At 37.7% G+C, this 15,710-nt stretch overlaps 1 long non-coding RNA gene and 1 other non-coding gene across 3 annotated transcripts in view; both read right to left on the bottom strand.

Annotated features, from left to right (window-relative positions):
• The window catches only part of LOC141407392 (uncharacterized), a 49,388-nt gene extending 47,060 nt beyond the window's left edge, over positions 1–2,328 (bottom strand). The window contains exon 1 of one of the 2 annotated variants that reach the window (XR_012416302.1): positions 2,101–2,328. This is a non-coding gene — a long non-coding RNA (uncharacterized lncRNA). The other variant, XR_012416303.1, reaches the window with a different exon arrangement.
• Positions 2,329–12,904: 10,576 nt separating this feature from the next.
• Positions 12,905–13,038, bottom strand: LOC123574994 (U11 spliceosomal RNA). Its single transcript, XR_006700165.1, has one exon. It is a non-coding gene; the product is annotated as a U11 spliceosomal RNA (small nuclear RNA).
• Between the last annotated feature and the right edge of the window lie 2,672 nt (positions 13,039–15,710).

Below are 15,710 nucleotides of genomic sequence, written 5' to 3'. Positions count from 1 at the left end.
TCAACAGATTTTCCAGAGTTCCATACACCGGAGAATTGGGTGCTGGTTCAACTATTATAACAGTGGTCCTTTCATTACCATTTTGAAATTGTTTCTTGCCTATTGTGCCTACACTATGAGGACAAGTAATTTGTAGTGTAAGATTCTAGCATTCCTGAACATAATCCCACAAAATTCCTGCAAAATCATACCTAATTCTCAACGGTGGGATGATTCCACTTGGTTCCAAGAATCCCAGAGGGAGAATGGGAGCGGGCAGGCTGGAGGTATTAAAATAATTTCTCTGGCCGGGTGGTGGCTCACGCCTGTAATCTCAACACTTTGGGAGGCCGAGGTGGGCGGATCACCTGAGGTCAGGAGTTCCAGACTAGCCTGGCCAACATGATGAAACCTAGTCTCTAATAAATATACAAAAATTATCTGGGCATGGTGGTGCATGCCTGTAATCCCAGCTATTCGGGAGGCTGAGGCAGGAGAATCGCTTGAACTCAGGACGCGGAGGTTTCAGTGAGCCTAGAGTGTGCCACTGCACTCTGCACTCCAGCCTGGGTGACTGAGATTCCGTCTCAAGAAAAAAAAAAAAGAATTTCCCTGTATTCTGATTCCATATTAGCCTTCAAACGTATACTTAGTGTCTCTGCCTTGTGGGGAAAGCCCAGGTGGAGACTGAGAACAGACTTGTCATGGCACCTCCCGCTCTTATTTTGTTATCTTGAGAATGCCATTCCTCCCACCAAGGAGAAGTGTGATTACTTGCATGTGCCATCTGCTTACAAACCCCTGTGAGTTGTAATTCTCCCCCAAAAGGTTTATATAAGCCCCCTGTGAACTGAGACTACTATGTTTTGCTCAGCTCAAATAAACATCGAAAAAGTATCTAAGCATTTGAACTTATAATAACATATTTATCCCAACACATGAGGCTACTCATCATTGGTGTATGTGTAATATATAATTGCAGCGTGCAGAAAACAAACAGCTCTCGATCAGAGAAGTCTCTGGATCCCACGGGGCACTAATCATCTACCAAAAATAGAGATGGTTGGGGAAAATAACTTATAATTGCATTGGCAATCCACTATTAAAGTATAATTTCATGTTGTTTTCATTTCCAGCAAATAAATAATATAACAACCGACTTGAAAAAATTGCTCGTTGCACTTAGTTGCAGACTAAAACATGAAATCTAAAAATTGAGTATGTATACACATTTGACTAAGAGTGCATTTTAAAATTCGAGGAAAAATATGCACATGCACAGCCATACATGTATGTATAAGAACTTATGTCCTTAATTTATGAGTAAAAATTGACTTATACCCCTTATAAAATTTAAATTATGCTTTTTAAAATAGAAATTTATTCGTTTGACTTATAAATAAAATTATGAGTATGTATATAATTTTCTTTAATGGTCTAAAATATTTATATTTTAAAGATCCATTTTTGTTATGCTCAAGATGGAGGAATTACATGTCAACTGTATAGCCAGCAAACTGAGCCTAAAATTACATAATACTAAGTGAACCCGGAATTATTTGAACTGAATAACTTATGCTAATGAAAATTATATAGGCTTAATCAAAGAAGAATAAAAAATGATACTATAAGGCAGAGAAAATAAAAGGAGCTTAAGATAAAGGGTGACCAAATGCCCAGCTGTGAATGTTTTGTCCTTGTTTCCTCTTGTTGCTATTTCACTAAAATGTGTTTACGACATGGGTCAAGACTATACTATGATAGGGAATTGATCTCTCATCTCTAAAATATTATCCATGTAAATTTCATTTAAGGCTATCTGCCTCATGGCTAGTTGTAAAGACGAACAAAATATATGAAGTAAGGCTTTGTTTTATAACCACAATAGAATAAAAGGCATCATGCAAAGTTAAAGTAGTAGCTATAGTAATAAATAATTAGAAATAAAATCTTATTTCCCACCTTGTTAAAAGGAGACAAGAGGGCCCTCCAATGATGTTCGTGGAATAAGACTTTGAATCTAGACATAGCCAGCAACAAATCTCCTCACTCCAATCTATCACTGCAGAGGTTTGTGGTGTCTTTTGGTGCCAGGACACACTGAATTAAAGGAGTCCTTACCTTTAAATATGTATAAGGCAGACTTTCTAGTTGCTGAGATGAACTAGTAAGAAAACACGTTCTGCTGAAGCGTCCAGCTGCAGCAGGGTGTTAAATCCAGTTGACCCATAGGTTAAGGGAAAGATGTAACGACGACTCCAAGAGATTTCTATCAATAAAAAAGCAACATTTTTGGGCATAAGTCGCACAGTATATTGGTTTGATACACTAGTCAAAAGAAAAATAGACTCCCTAGAGTGTTGCCTTTTGAATTTATAGTTAGCTTGTCAACTGGCAGCAGCAGTAGGTTTTATTGATGAGCTGAGCAGGACTTCCAATGGCTGCTACCTTTGGAAGGTGGGTTACTAAAATAAACATTGCTTTATGGGTGACAATAAATTAGTTAGTCTATAGTTAAATATGGAAAATATAGAGGAAACCCCACAGAAGTTCAACAGGGATAGAGAAAAATTTAAGGCAGCTACTTGTGTGGGTTTTATATAACATGTAACCTTTTAAAATAAAGTGATCTGCATTGGCTCATGTAGACTGTGGGAAGACTTGGCGAGGAACACTTTTGGGTATATTCAAGGCTGTATAAATGACTCCCAATGTGTCATCTGAAAGCTGTTAGGATTGAAAAAGGCACTGGAACCAATTCTTTCTTTTGTCTCCAGGAGGATTCGAACAGCCCACTCTCCTGGACTCAGAGAGAAATCTTTTTCACACCTCTCCCAAAGACACTGGTGCCGGAAGCATGCTCTGGGCCATATGTAAGAAGCAGCTACTGCAAAGGCAGCTTTGCCAGTGTATTCCCACTGGCCCTTAAAGGGCAGGGGAAATGTCACCCTTATACCTGCTCACACTTTGCAGATTCTCCTGCTTATCATGCCACACTTGGGTACCATATTCACAGAGGTTAAGGAAGTTTTATGAAGCAAAACCTCATTGCTACATACGGAATGCTGTCCCTGAATTTGAATTTCTAAATACAGGATCTTAAATGGGAATAAGATTACTCTAAAGCTCAAATGAAATAATACAAATATTTCAAAACTTGTAAAGTGCTAAATATAAGCTATTATGTAGCTGATATAAAAACTCTGTTTTGAGAAGAAATTAAAGCCACACTGCATTGTGAAAGGAGTCCTATATCTAGCCACTAAATGTCTGCATAATCTAGCTTTATATTATCACCAGCAATTCCCATCATGTAAGAATCATCAGATTCCAAGACACTGGACTGGTTTTGTGGCTCTTCAAGGACATATAGATTTACAGAATTCTTACCTTTCTTATTTTATATGCCAGCATGGGGGCTGTATCCCCAGACTGCCAAATTTCATGTAAACCAAAAATATCTAATATGTGAGCCACACGTAGGCAGCCAGATTTGAACTGCACTGCTCTGAGAACAGGGTTGCAAAAAAGGAGCAAGGGACTATTGGGAAAAACAGGTCCCAAGCCATTAAGTACTTTGAAGAACTATTTCAGAAAATAAAGAAAACAAGCAAATTCAACCCAGAGACTGGCACTCGGGTGTCTGTGCTCCTAGCAGCTCACCCCACTAAGAAGGTGAGCAGCTGCATTCCCACCTGCAGGAAATGCTGGGTGGTCTTGAAACTAGCCTTGTATAGAGAGCTTCACAACAATTAGCTTGGAGGTAACAAAAGTCTGAAGAGATGGGTATTTCATCAATTTTATATGAATAGTCCCGTATCAGATGTTACAGGAAATGTAGAAATGTATATATTTCTAGTTTCTTTCTTTAAATGTCAGAGTTCTGTGTTACTTTATAATTTCTTTCCCATTAAGTATACTGTAATGCAATTTAGAAAAAAAAATTAAAAACCAAAAGCAAATGCATTGTAAAGGCCTTGGATACATACGAATTTGCTTTTCAGAAAAGTTATATTTTGACCAACTCAATTTAAGATTCATGTTTTTCAACATTGAATATTAGACTTAAAAACGCAAATTTAATAGGTCAAAAATGCTACCTAAATATTTGTTTGTATTTATTAGTGAATTAAATATTTTTATGTGTTTACTATTAATTCATGTTTATTTGCTTATGTATTTGAACTAATTTAAGACTTTCAGTGAAAAAAATCTATAATTCTCACACTCAGTGACAAGTCGTTGTCAGTAAACTATTATTTAATCCAAACGATTAAAATTAAATCTCACTTATTATCAATAGTAGTGTATAATATTTATTGAATGCTAACAATGTGGCATACACTCTGGTAAGGACTTTCATAGATCACTTTAATTCCCTCCAGTCACTGGCCTACTTCTCAGCTCCTCTCAACAGTAAAGCTTATCAGAAGTCCATACTCACTGCCTCCAGTTTGTTACTGCTGCATTTTGCCACAACCCAGCTGAATACAGATTCTGTCTGCCATTTCATTCAGCTGTAAGGACATAATCTCCTGATCAGCAAATTGAAAAATCACTGTATATTTTTAATATTTCTCCACCCCTCAACAGGCATTCACAAAGTTGGACAGTTGTGAAAAAGGATTTAAAAGGCTGTGCTGCTCTCTTGTCTTCTGTAACTCTGCAATTTCCTGGTTTATCTGCATCCTTCCTTGTGGCTTTTCTACTTTATTTTCCTGAGCTGCACCTCATTCTGTCAAGCAGTCAAGCTGGGAATGTCCCAGAGATCAGTCTTGGATCCTCTTCTTGCCTTCTACATCTTCCTTCCAGGGGAATTCTCATCATAGAATGCAAGCCCTATAAGGGCAAGAATTTTTAGCTGAATTTTTTTGCAGTGTTGTATTCCTAGCACCTAGAATAGTACCTGGTTCATATTACATGCTCAATAAATACTTGTTGAACAAATGAATGAGTAACTCCAGTCTCAAAGTATATGTATCATTTATATGTTGATGGCTTTCTTTATTATTATTATTATTATTATTTGAGACGGAGTCTTGCTCTGTCACCCAGGCTGGAGTGCAGTGGTGCAGTCTTGGCTCACTGCAACCTCCACCTCCAGGGTTTAAGCAGTTCTTCTGCCTCAGCCTCCTGAGTAGCTGAGAAGACAAGTGTGCACCACCACACCCAGTTAATTTTTGTATTTTTAGTAGAGACAGAGTTTCACCATATTCGCCAGGCTGGTCTCGAACTCCTGACTTCATGATCTGCTCCCCTCGGCCCCCCAAAGTGCTGGGATTACAGGCATGAGCCACCACACTCGCCCATGTTAATGGCTTTCAAATGATAACCAGTTGCTTGACTTCTTCAGCTGTGAACTCTAGACCTGTGTTTCTGTTCACCTCTCACACCTCCACAGGGATGGGTAAAAAGTGTCTCCAGCTTATCATGTCTGAAACACAACTGTTAATAACTCTTAATGTTTTGTGTTCTAGTCATTCTCACCATATGACATACTTACTCAAGTGAAAAACCTAGGATTCCTCCTTCATTTCCTAGCTTCCCAATTTAGTCCATTGGAAAGTCCCTTTAGTACTATTCCCAACATATCTCAAATCTTTTCACATTTCACCCTCTAGGCTGCTACCACCTTTGGTGAAACCACCCTCATCTCTCATCTGGACTAAAACAGAGTCCTCCCTCCCCATTCTCACACTTATCTCTTCACCTAATCCACATGGGATCCTGAAGGGGCATCATCTCAATACCCTGCTTAGTATTTTCCAATGGCTCTTTGCTCCTCTGAGAATGCAATCTAAGTATCTTACCTTACCAAGACCTGTAAGATTTGAATCACCTTCAGTATCAATTCAGAATGTGAACTGGATAACAGAGTATGTCAATATCTGCAAGACTGGAACTTTTTTTTTTTTTGAGTTGGAGTCTCACTCTATCGCCCAGGCTGGAGTGCAATTGCATGATCTCGGCTCACTGCAACCTCTGTCTCCCAGGTTCAAGCGATCCTCCTGTCTCAGCTTCCTGAGTAGCTGGGATTACAGGAGCCACCACCATGCCCAGCTAATTTCTTTTAGTTTTAGTAGAGACAGGGTTCTACCATGTTGGTCAGGCTGGTCTTGAACTCCTGACCTCAAGTGATCCACCTGCCTCAGCCTCTCAAAGTACTGGGAGGTGTCAAAGTACTGGGATTACAGGCGTGAGTCACCACGTCAGGCCACATTTGCTATTTTTTAAATGAAATGAAAAATTTTTGAGATTGAGTCTCACTCTGTTGCCTAGGCTGGAGTGCAACGGCGTGATCTCGGCTCACTGCAACCTCCGCCTCCCAAGTTCAAGCGATTCTCCTGCCTCAGTCTCCTAAGTAACTGGAATTACAGGTGCCCACCACCATGTCCAGCTAATTTTTGTATTTTCAGTAGAGATGAGGTTTCACCATGTTGGCCAGACTGGTCTCGAACTTCTGGGCTCAAGTGATCTGCGGGCCTCAGCCTCCCAAAGTACTTGGCGTGAGCCATCATGCCTGCAGAAAGTTTGTTATATTTTCTAGTGGAAGGTGGCAATCTCTCTCCAGAATAGCCAAGGACTAACTAATTAGATTTATTAGTTCCAGATTTTATTTCCTGAAAGCTAGTGTTTTACAAAGAGAAGGACGTGAGTAGAGGGCACTACACTGCTATTAGCACAGGTACTAAGGTAATACTTATTGAAAATGAATATGTCCATACTGTAGGACTTAAAGCAAATGCTTGAAGAAAATATTGCATTTAATACTTGAATACTTAGGAAAACTGCAGCATCAGAAATGACTACAGGCTGTTGTTATTTATCCACAATTTGGGGATTAGGTAGCACTTCTAGTTATATGATAATTTCTTTAAGACTGTCATTTAATCGGTGTATATTGATTAGTTATTACACATATTTTATGTATATAATTATGCATATTGAATGTATGCATAAACATACATTTCTCAACTTTGCCCTATTTTGTGAGTCTTTTATTTGTTTATTTGTGAAAATATTGAAATCTCCTTTTTTTTTGTTTGTTTGTTTTTTTTTTGAGACGGAGTGTTGCTCTGTGGCCCATGCTGGAGTGCAGTGGCCGGATCTCGGCTCACTGCAAGCTCCGCCTCCCGGGATCACGCCATTCTCCTGCCTCAGCCTCCCAAGTAGCTGGGACTACAGGTGCCAGTCACCACGCCCGGATAATTTTTTTTGTATTTTTAGTAGAGACGGGGTTTCACCATGTTAGCTAGGATGGTCTCCATCTCCTGACCTTGTGATCCACCCGTCTCGGCCTCCCTAAGTGCTGGGATTACAGGCGTTTTAAATAGTCTACCCTTAGTCTCTCCTTAAGTCTCTCCTTAAAATAAGGAGATTTTAATGTGCAGGTATTCTAGAAGAAAATAGTGTAGAATACATGATTTTTACTTTTTTCATTTTTGGAACACTATTTAAAAATATAGTTTAATATTTTCTCCTGAATATTCACAATTTGACATGTATTTTATAGACTCTTAACTCACTGAAGAAAACATAGGCATATTATTTTCAAAGGTGTATGTATTCACATCCGTATGTATCCCTATAGTACATTTTAAAGACAGTTCCAATTAGGAATTTTTAATTCTACTTCTTACTGTTATCTACTTTGTTTTTAAATGATATACACTTATTCAGATTGAAATTGTCAATCTCTTCAAACACTTTTAGCTTATTTTCTCTGGATTTTACATTTTAGTATATTTGTAAAAAATAACTAAAGATTTAAAGAAATTAATTCACTAATCAAGCCTGTCCACTTCACATTTTGTAGAGATAAATTAGCACACTGTTTCAGAACTCAGTATCATCTGTTTTTAAATCTTTAATATTAATATTAAAAATAAACTTCCTTTGGTGTTTTCCAGCTCTACGCAGATATTTAAATGGTTTTAAATAAAAACTTTCTATTTGCTGTTAATTTGGATGTCTTTTAAAATTAATTCCTTAACTTTCTCTGATGTCTGACAATCTTTTAGACTTTGGAAATCTTTGATTAGGAAGTATATGTTAAAATAGTCAGTCATTAATTCCACATCAACTTGTTGGTTTGTATCTTCCACCAACACTAAAAAAAAAAAAAAAAAAATTGAAGGGAATTAAAACTTTACAATTTAAAAAATAGGAACATCTACCTCCAATGTACACCTGACATTGTTTTCTTTTGTTTTGTTTTTAGACAGAGTCTCACACTGCCACCAGGGCTGGAGTGCAATGGCGCAATCTCTGCTCACTGCAACCTCCGCCTCCTGGGTTCAAGCGATTCTCCTGCCTCAGCCTCCTAAATAGCTGGGATTACAGGTGCCTGCCACCATGCCTGGCTAATTTTTTATATATATATGTGTGTGTGTGTGTGTGTGTGTGTATATATATATGTATGTATATATATATTTAGTAGATACTGGCTTTCGCTATTTTGGCCAGGCTGGTCTCGAACTCCTGAGACCTTGTGATCTGCCCGTGTCGGCCTCCCAAAGTGCTGAGATTACAGGCATGAGCCGCTGCGCCCGGCCCGTACACCCTGAATTCCAAAAGCATATTTGACTCTTAGGAAGACTCAAGCTCCATACTAAATGCAATAGAATCTAACTGAGGGTTCTGTAGAGGGTTGATAGGTAGCAGGTTGTGAATGCCACAGCTTTACTGCACTGGCATGATGTAAAACATTATCAAAAATCTATTATTGATATGAGTTTTAAAATTGTAATCAAGTTACCTCCCTTTCTGACCATTTTATACTTAGTTTAACAAATATAAATAATAAATTAAATATAATAATAGTAATATGCAATAAAATCCCCCATAGCCTTTAACTGGGTGTACTTTACTGGCTTAACACTGTGTAGGAATTTTTCTTTTTTTCATAACAAACATACTTTTTCCAGCTTTATTGAGGCACAACTGACAAATAAAAATTATACATATTTGGCCAGGCTCGGGGGCGCACGCCTGTAATGCCAACACTTTGGGAGGCAGAGGTGGGCAGATCACGAGGTCAGGAGTACAAGACTAGCCTGACCAACATGGTGAAACCCTGTCTTTACTAAAAGTACAAAAATTAGCCAGGCATGGTGGTGCATGCCTGTAATCCCAGCTACTCAGGAGGCTGAGGCAGGAGAATTGCTGGAACCCGGGAGGCGGAGGTTGTAGTGAGCCGAGACCGCACCATTGCACTCCAGCCTGGGTTATAGAGAGAGACTCCCTCTCAAAAAACAAACAAACAAACAAAACCAAATATATATATATACACACACACACACACATATATATACACACACACACACATATACACACACACACATATAAGGTGAACATGATATTTTGGCATACAGTATGTGTATATTGTGAAATGATTACTATATTCAAACTAATTAACCTATCTATCACCTTACATAGTTGCTTTTTAGTGTGATGAGGATACTTTAGAGCTACTGTCAGGAAATTTCAAGAATTTCTTAATTACTAAATTGGCTTTCCCTCAAAATTTGAAGAAAATTTTAAATTATGAATATTTTTAGGAAACACAAGTAAAATGTATTATAGAAAAATAACTTGTATTTTCACTATCAAGATTTACATTGACTTTTTAACTCATAGGATGAGTCATTATGAAAGAAGTAGATTTAAAAATTATTTTTTGACTGGGCAAGGTGGCTCATACCTGTAATCCCAGAACTTTGGGAGGCCCAGGCGAGTAGATCACGAGGTCAAGAGATTGAGACCATCTTGGCCAACCTGGTGAAGCCCAGTCTTTACTAAAAATAAAAATATTAGCTGGGCTTGGTGGTGTGTGCCTGTAGTCCCAGCTACTTGGGAGGCTGAGGCAGGAGAATTGTTTGAACCCAGGAGGCGGAGGTTGCAGTGAGCCGAGATCCAGTCACTGCACTCCAGCCTAGGTGATAGAGCAAGACTCCATCTATATATATATATATAAAATAATGAACAATTATTTTTACTTTACAAAGGCCATATAAAAGAGTCAAAGACAGCGGACACGGTGGCTCACATCTGTAATCCCAGCACTTTGGGAGGCCACGGCGGGCAGATCACCTGAGGTCAGGAGTTGGAGACCAGCCTGACCAACATGGAGAAATACCGTCTCTACTAAAAATACAAAATTAGCCAGACATGGTGGCGCATGCCTGTAATCCCAGCTACTCGGGAGGCTGAGTCAGGAGAATTGCTTGAACCCAGGAGGCAGAGGTTGTGGTAAGCCAAGATCGGCCATTGCACTCCAGCCTGGGCAACAAGAGTGAAACTCTGTCTCAAAAAAAAAAAAAAAAAAAGTCATAAAAATTACTAGTATTTGCTTATATTGAAAAGGTTGGGTGATTAATAAAGTACAGAGTTTATGAAGAAGAATGCAAAATTTTGGAGAAGAAATTATGGAAATAAGTATTTGATTGCTTGTCCTTAATTTTCAAAATTTTGATTTAGGTCTATTTTAAATTAAAAAATAGAAAGATCTAAATATAGACATGGAGACAGAGAGCTAGATGCTTGAATTTTAAGTTATGACTGATGTTGACATAGAGTAAAATTTTATTGATTTAAATTTCTCTTTATCTTTCTCTTAAGGGGAATATTGCTCTTTCTGTGTTATTAGAACATTCTAGAGAGGTGATGGATGAGTGCTTGTTGTGTGTTAGGACTCATTATTAGCAGTATCTTTTCATAAACATGTATTTCATTTTGTTTTACCAAATCCAAATCCTTCTGTCAGTAGTACCAGCTATCGCTAAATTGAGACAAATATGTTATTCAACCCTAGACTCTGGAAGCTAAGTAACTAATTTTTAAGATGATTGATTACTACAGAATCTAAATTTTTGCCCAAATTATGTTTTTATGAAGGTTTTCTCAAAATAAATGTTCTAGGATAAACCTCAGAGGAAAGACAAAACTCATGCAGAAGTTATTTTTTCTATATTGTTATAAAACAATAATTTAAAAATTATGTAATTTGGTAGAATAATTCTTATAACATTATTAGACAAAATATTTTCAATATTGATAACGTCTCACAATAAATGTTTCTGAAAAGTTATTATAAAATCTATATAGAGGTATCACAATAACTCATTGAGCTATAAAGTACTAATACAATTTTTGATATCAAATTCTAGTTTTTAAATTACTGACTCTTTCAAAACTTTCTTGATTCCTAAGTCACATCTTCCATTTTCTGTCTACTTGCATTGCTAAAGTTTAATTTATGCCAAGCACTAAGTACTTTGCATGTATTAACTAATTTATAGTTCTGATACTCTGTAACTTATGTACAATTATCATCCCCTTTTGCAGATGAGGATATTGAAAACAGGTGAATAACTTGCCACATTTGGGGACCCAGAAAGTTATCCCTTACAACTGCTAGCATCGTATTTTCTAGTTTAAAGACGAGGCCAGCCTCATCGCTTATATTAAGGAATGGAGAATTTTATGGCATAATCCACTCACCAAATCCTTCTGTCATTAGTCCTAATAAGTAACAGTTATTGATATTTTCTAAAGTGCCACTGTGTATAAGTCTTAGAGCGAAGTCCTGGAAGGATGCATAGATAGACTGTCCTTAAAGAAATCTAGACACTTAAAGAGAAGCGAGATGTGTTCACCAATAGAGATACGAGCAAAATGTTGTGATAACACAGAGAAAATTAAAAAAAATTAATCTGAGATGGTTGTGAGGAGAGAAAAAAAGCAATCAATGTTAAGAGGGTCTGGCATAAAAATTGAGATAACGTGCATATTTGACATCAATCAGAGCATTTTTTTAAAACAAGAAAAGTAGAGCAAGAATAAGAAATATAAACATTTATGTTAATTAAATTCTTATTTATCTTCCAAAGGACAAGGGTCAATGAAACTAAAGATAGTTCCTTTCCCTGTCCTTGAGTACACTCACATAAATACCCAAAGAGAAATAAAAATTGCCGTTACTTAAGATGAGCCAGGGCATTCATCTTTTTAGGTTAATTCACAGGACAGGGACAAGCTGCAAACCATCAGGTAGAGTGGGTAAGGCATTTCTAGTATACAGACAAGACCTGTGGAGAATCTCCAGCCTGTAGGACACTCAGATGTCAAACTGAAGGGGTAGAAGTTCACTTGAAGTCCAAAGAGCGGAGCATAACTACTTTCTGCTTTGTTAGGGTGTGGAAGGTGGTTTGCTGAAGTAATAAGTCTAGAGGTCGTTAGTCCCATTCCTTCCAGTTTTGTGTATATGATGATAGTAAATTAAATTTAAAACTTATTATTACAGATCCTCTTTGAAGTAGTGTTTGTGGTTTTTTAAAATAACTTCAGCATTAGCCTCCAGAAAAATAATGTAAGTTTTTTTTACCTTAACTTTGAGAAAGATGTTTTTTAATAAAACTTTAAAAAAAATCATCTATTTACTTTCCGAATGGATTGAGGAAAACTTATTTAAAAAGATGTGTACACAAAAAAGCTTATTTATTTATTTATTATGAGTAAGGGCACCAGGACCAACAATCACCAGTGATATGGTTTGGATCTGTGTCGCCGCCCAAATTTCATGTTGAATTGTAATCCCCAGTGTTGAAGTTGGGGCCTGCTGGGAGGTGATTGGGTCATGGGAGTGGATTTCCCCATTTGTGCTGTTCTCACGATAGTGAGTGAGTTCTTATGAGATCTGGTTGTTTAAAAGCATGTAGTACGTCTCCCCTCTCTTGGTCTTACTCCTGCTCCAGACATGTAAGAAGAGCCTGCTTCTCCTTTGCCTTCCGCCTTGAATGTAAGGTTCCTGAAACCTTCCCAGAAGCTGAACAGAAGCTGCTATGCTTCCTGTACAGCTTGCAGAACCATGAGCTAATTAAACCTCTTTTCTTATAAATTACCCAGTCTCAGGTATTTATAGCAGTGTGAGAATGGACTAATTAACAACCAGCTATCAACCTACCAAAAAGTTACACTTCCAAAATTCCTTGATGTCAGTTCTGCACTAAGAGCAATCAAGTTGCCCTGCATGTATCACTCACAACAGCAGCTTTTTTGGTTTTTTTTTCAAAAAACCTTTTAGAATATAGAAAAAAAAATGTTTTTTTTTGAAGTCGAAAATATATGATTACAGTAGCAAATATATTAACTGTGATTAAACCCACACATAGAAATTCCTGGTAGCCAGTAACAAGGTAAACAGGATGGATTTTATAACTCCTATAATCTTGTAAAACATATGGATTACTTTTTCAAAGGAAAAAAATTATGTGTAAGCGACATTGAACAAAATATGTAGATGGTACCCAGTGATAGTTTTATATGGTTTGTCCTATAAAGACTCTAGATAAAAATCAAGGACATCACATCAAAATTCTAATACTTGCAATTATTTGCAATATTTTTACTTGTCATTTTTTTGGTAAATAATTTGCAAACCATTTACTTAGGAAATCTATTATCGTGGGAGGCTTAGTGAATGTGGCCCAAGTTTACAGCTTTCTGGTTTAATTTGCTGTGAGGTAGTTCTTAGTCTGTCGGACAAACTACTCATACACTCCTCTAAATATTATATTTTCTACCACTTAGAGCTTTTGAAGGGAAACTAGATAGGAGAATGTGTTTATATCACTAATAAAACACGGTTTGCATGTAAGTTCTGGTTTAGGAATTAAAAATGTCTAGCTTGCAAAGGTTTATTGTAGCAGTATAAAGTGCAGCTGTAGAGACAAAATGCCAAGGTTCAAATGCAAGATTCGCGGCCGGGCGCGGTGGCTCAAGCCTGTAATCCCAGCACTTTGGGATGCCGAGACGGGCGGATCACGAGGTCAGGAGATCGAGACCATCCTGGCTAACACGGTGAAACCCCGTCTCTACTAAAAAATACAAAAAAACTAGCCGGGCGAGGTGGCGGGCGCCTGTAGTCCCAGCTACTGGGGAGGCTGAGGCAGGAGAATGACGTAAACCCGGGAGGCGGAGCTTGCAGTGAGCTGAGATCTGGCCACTGCACTCCAGCCTGGGCGACAGAGCCAGACTCCATCTCAAACAAACAAACAAACAAACAAACAAACAAAACAAATGCAAGATTCGCCCTGTTTTTAGTTGCAGTACTTTAGCGCCTATGCATCCTCTTCTATAAAATGGAGGTGATACTAGAGACAACTATAAGTTCTAGGCAATGATTAAATGCATATATCACACCTAATCAGTGCCGTCTAATTGAGTGCTTTTATTGTCTCAGATGAGATAAGTTTCACATGCTGTTATGACATGAGTCAGACTGAATTCTTCTTGTAGAGAGGAGCTCCCTCCTGTACAGAGGTGAGTAAAAGCCCTCAGGGCTTATCTTTTCCTTTAAGAAGCAGCTTGTGAGCTTATCAAATTCCTGAAGATGCATTTGAATAAAAGTATAATTACACATCAAAGTATAGGACAGAAATAATTTTACACTGACACTTTCAGGGTAAGCCATCTACCTCAGCCAGGAGGGAACTATAGTTTGGAAATATTTGACTTTAAATTGTATCAAAATTACCAGCTAAACTAGCAAAAGTTAGTCATTTAATCCATTTCTAGAAACTTTAAAGAAATTGATGTACCGGAGTAGGTAGTTTAATTTAGGAAACACCAATCTGAGGTTTGGCAGAGTTGATATCAGAAATGTTTGAGTTAGCTATCACAGAACCAATGACGTGTGTATATAAACACACATGCATTGTGTATATAGATACACACGTATTGGTATATATTTATGTGTGTGTGTATATATGTGTATATATGTGCCAAATATATATCTATGTATCTATATCTATATCTCTAGATATATATGTACGTGTGTGGGTGTGCATGCGTGCATGTATGTATGGAGATATATCACATAAATTAACTCACACAGTTATAGAGACCAAGAATTATCATGATCTGCTGTCTGCAAGCTAGAAAGTTGGTGGTATAATTCGTTCTAAGTGTGAAGGCCTGAGAACTGGGGGCCAATGGTATAAGTCCTGGCCTGAGTCCAAAAGCTCAGGAGCTTGGAACACTGATATCTGAAGGGAGGAGAATATGGATGTCTCATCTTAAGCAGAGAGAGCAAATTTGTCTTTCCTCCACATTTTCTTCTATTTGGGACCACAGTGGACTGGATGATGCCCACCCACACTGGTGAGAAAGGATCTTTTTTACTCAGTCTGCTGATTTAAATGTTAATCTCTTCTGGAAACACCATCACAAACACATCCAGAAATAATGTTTTACCAGCTGTCTGGGCATCCCTTAGTACAGTTATGTTGATATATAAAATTAACCCTCACAGCTATAACAAGGCAAGAGCTTGTGAAATCTAAAGATTCAAAGAGCCAGGGAAAGGGTAATTAAGCCTATTTTATGACCTTTCAGTGGGGCTACTTAAAGCATTTCAGGAATATAGGAATGGGTCTCATTGTAAACATGGCTTAGGTGAGAAAAGATGCAATACCACTGAACATAGAGTACCTCTGTATATTTCCTAGTAGGTCCACTGGAGAACCCAGTCACTCAGCAGATCCTTCTCTTCTTTCTTTCTGGACTGAACTGCTCACAAAACTGAGGGGCACAATAATTAATTAATAAGCACTGTCACGGGTAGATTTTTTAATTATCTGATATAATCTCCTTTCTGAAATTGCCTGCTGTGAACTAATTAACAATAAGAAGAAAATCATTATATCTCTGGATACCTGTTTACTAAGCAC

Source organism: Macaca fascicularis, chromosome 7, assembly GCF_037993035.2.
Source record: "Macaca fascicularis isolate 582-1 chromosome 7, T2T-MFA8v1.1".
Lineage (NCBI taxonomy): Eukaryota > Metazoa > Chordata > Mammalia > Primates > Cercopithecidae > Macaca > Macaca fascicularis.
The sequence above is the reverse complement of the archived record's forward strand: the minus strand, read 5'-3'. Positions and strand labels throughout refer to the sequence as shown.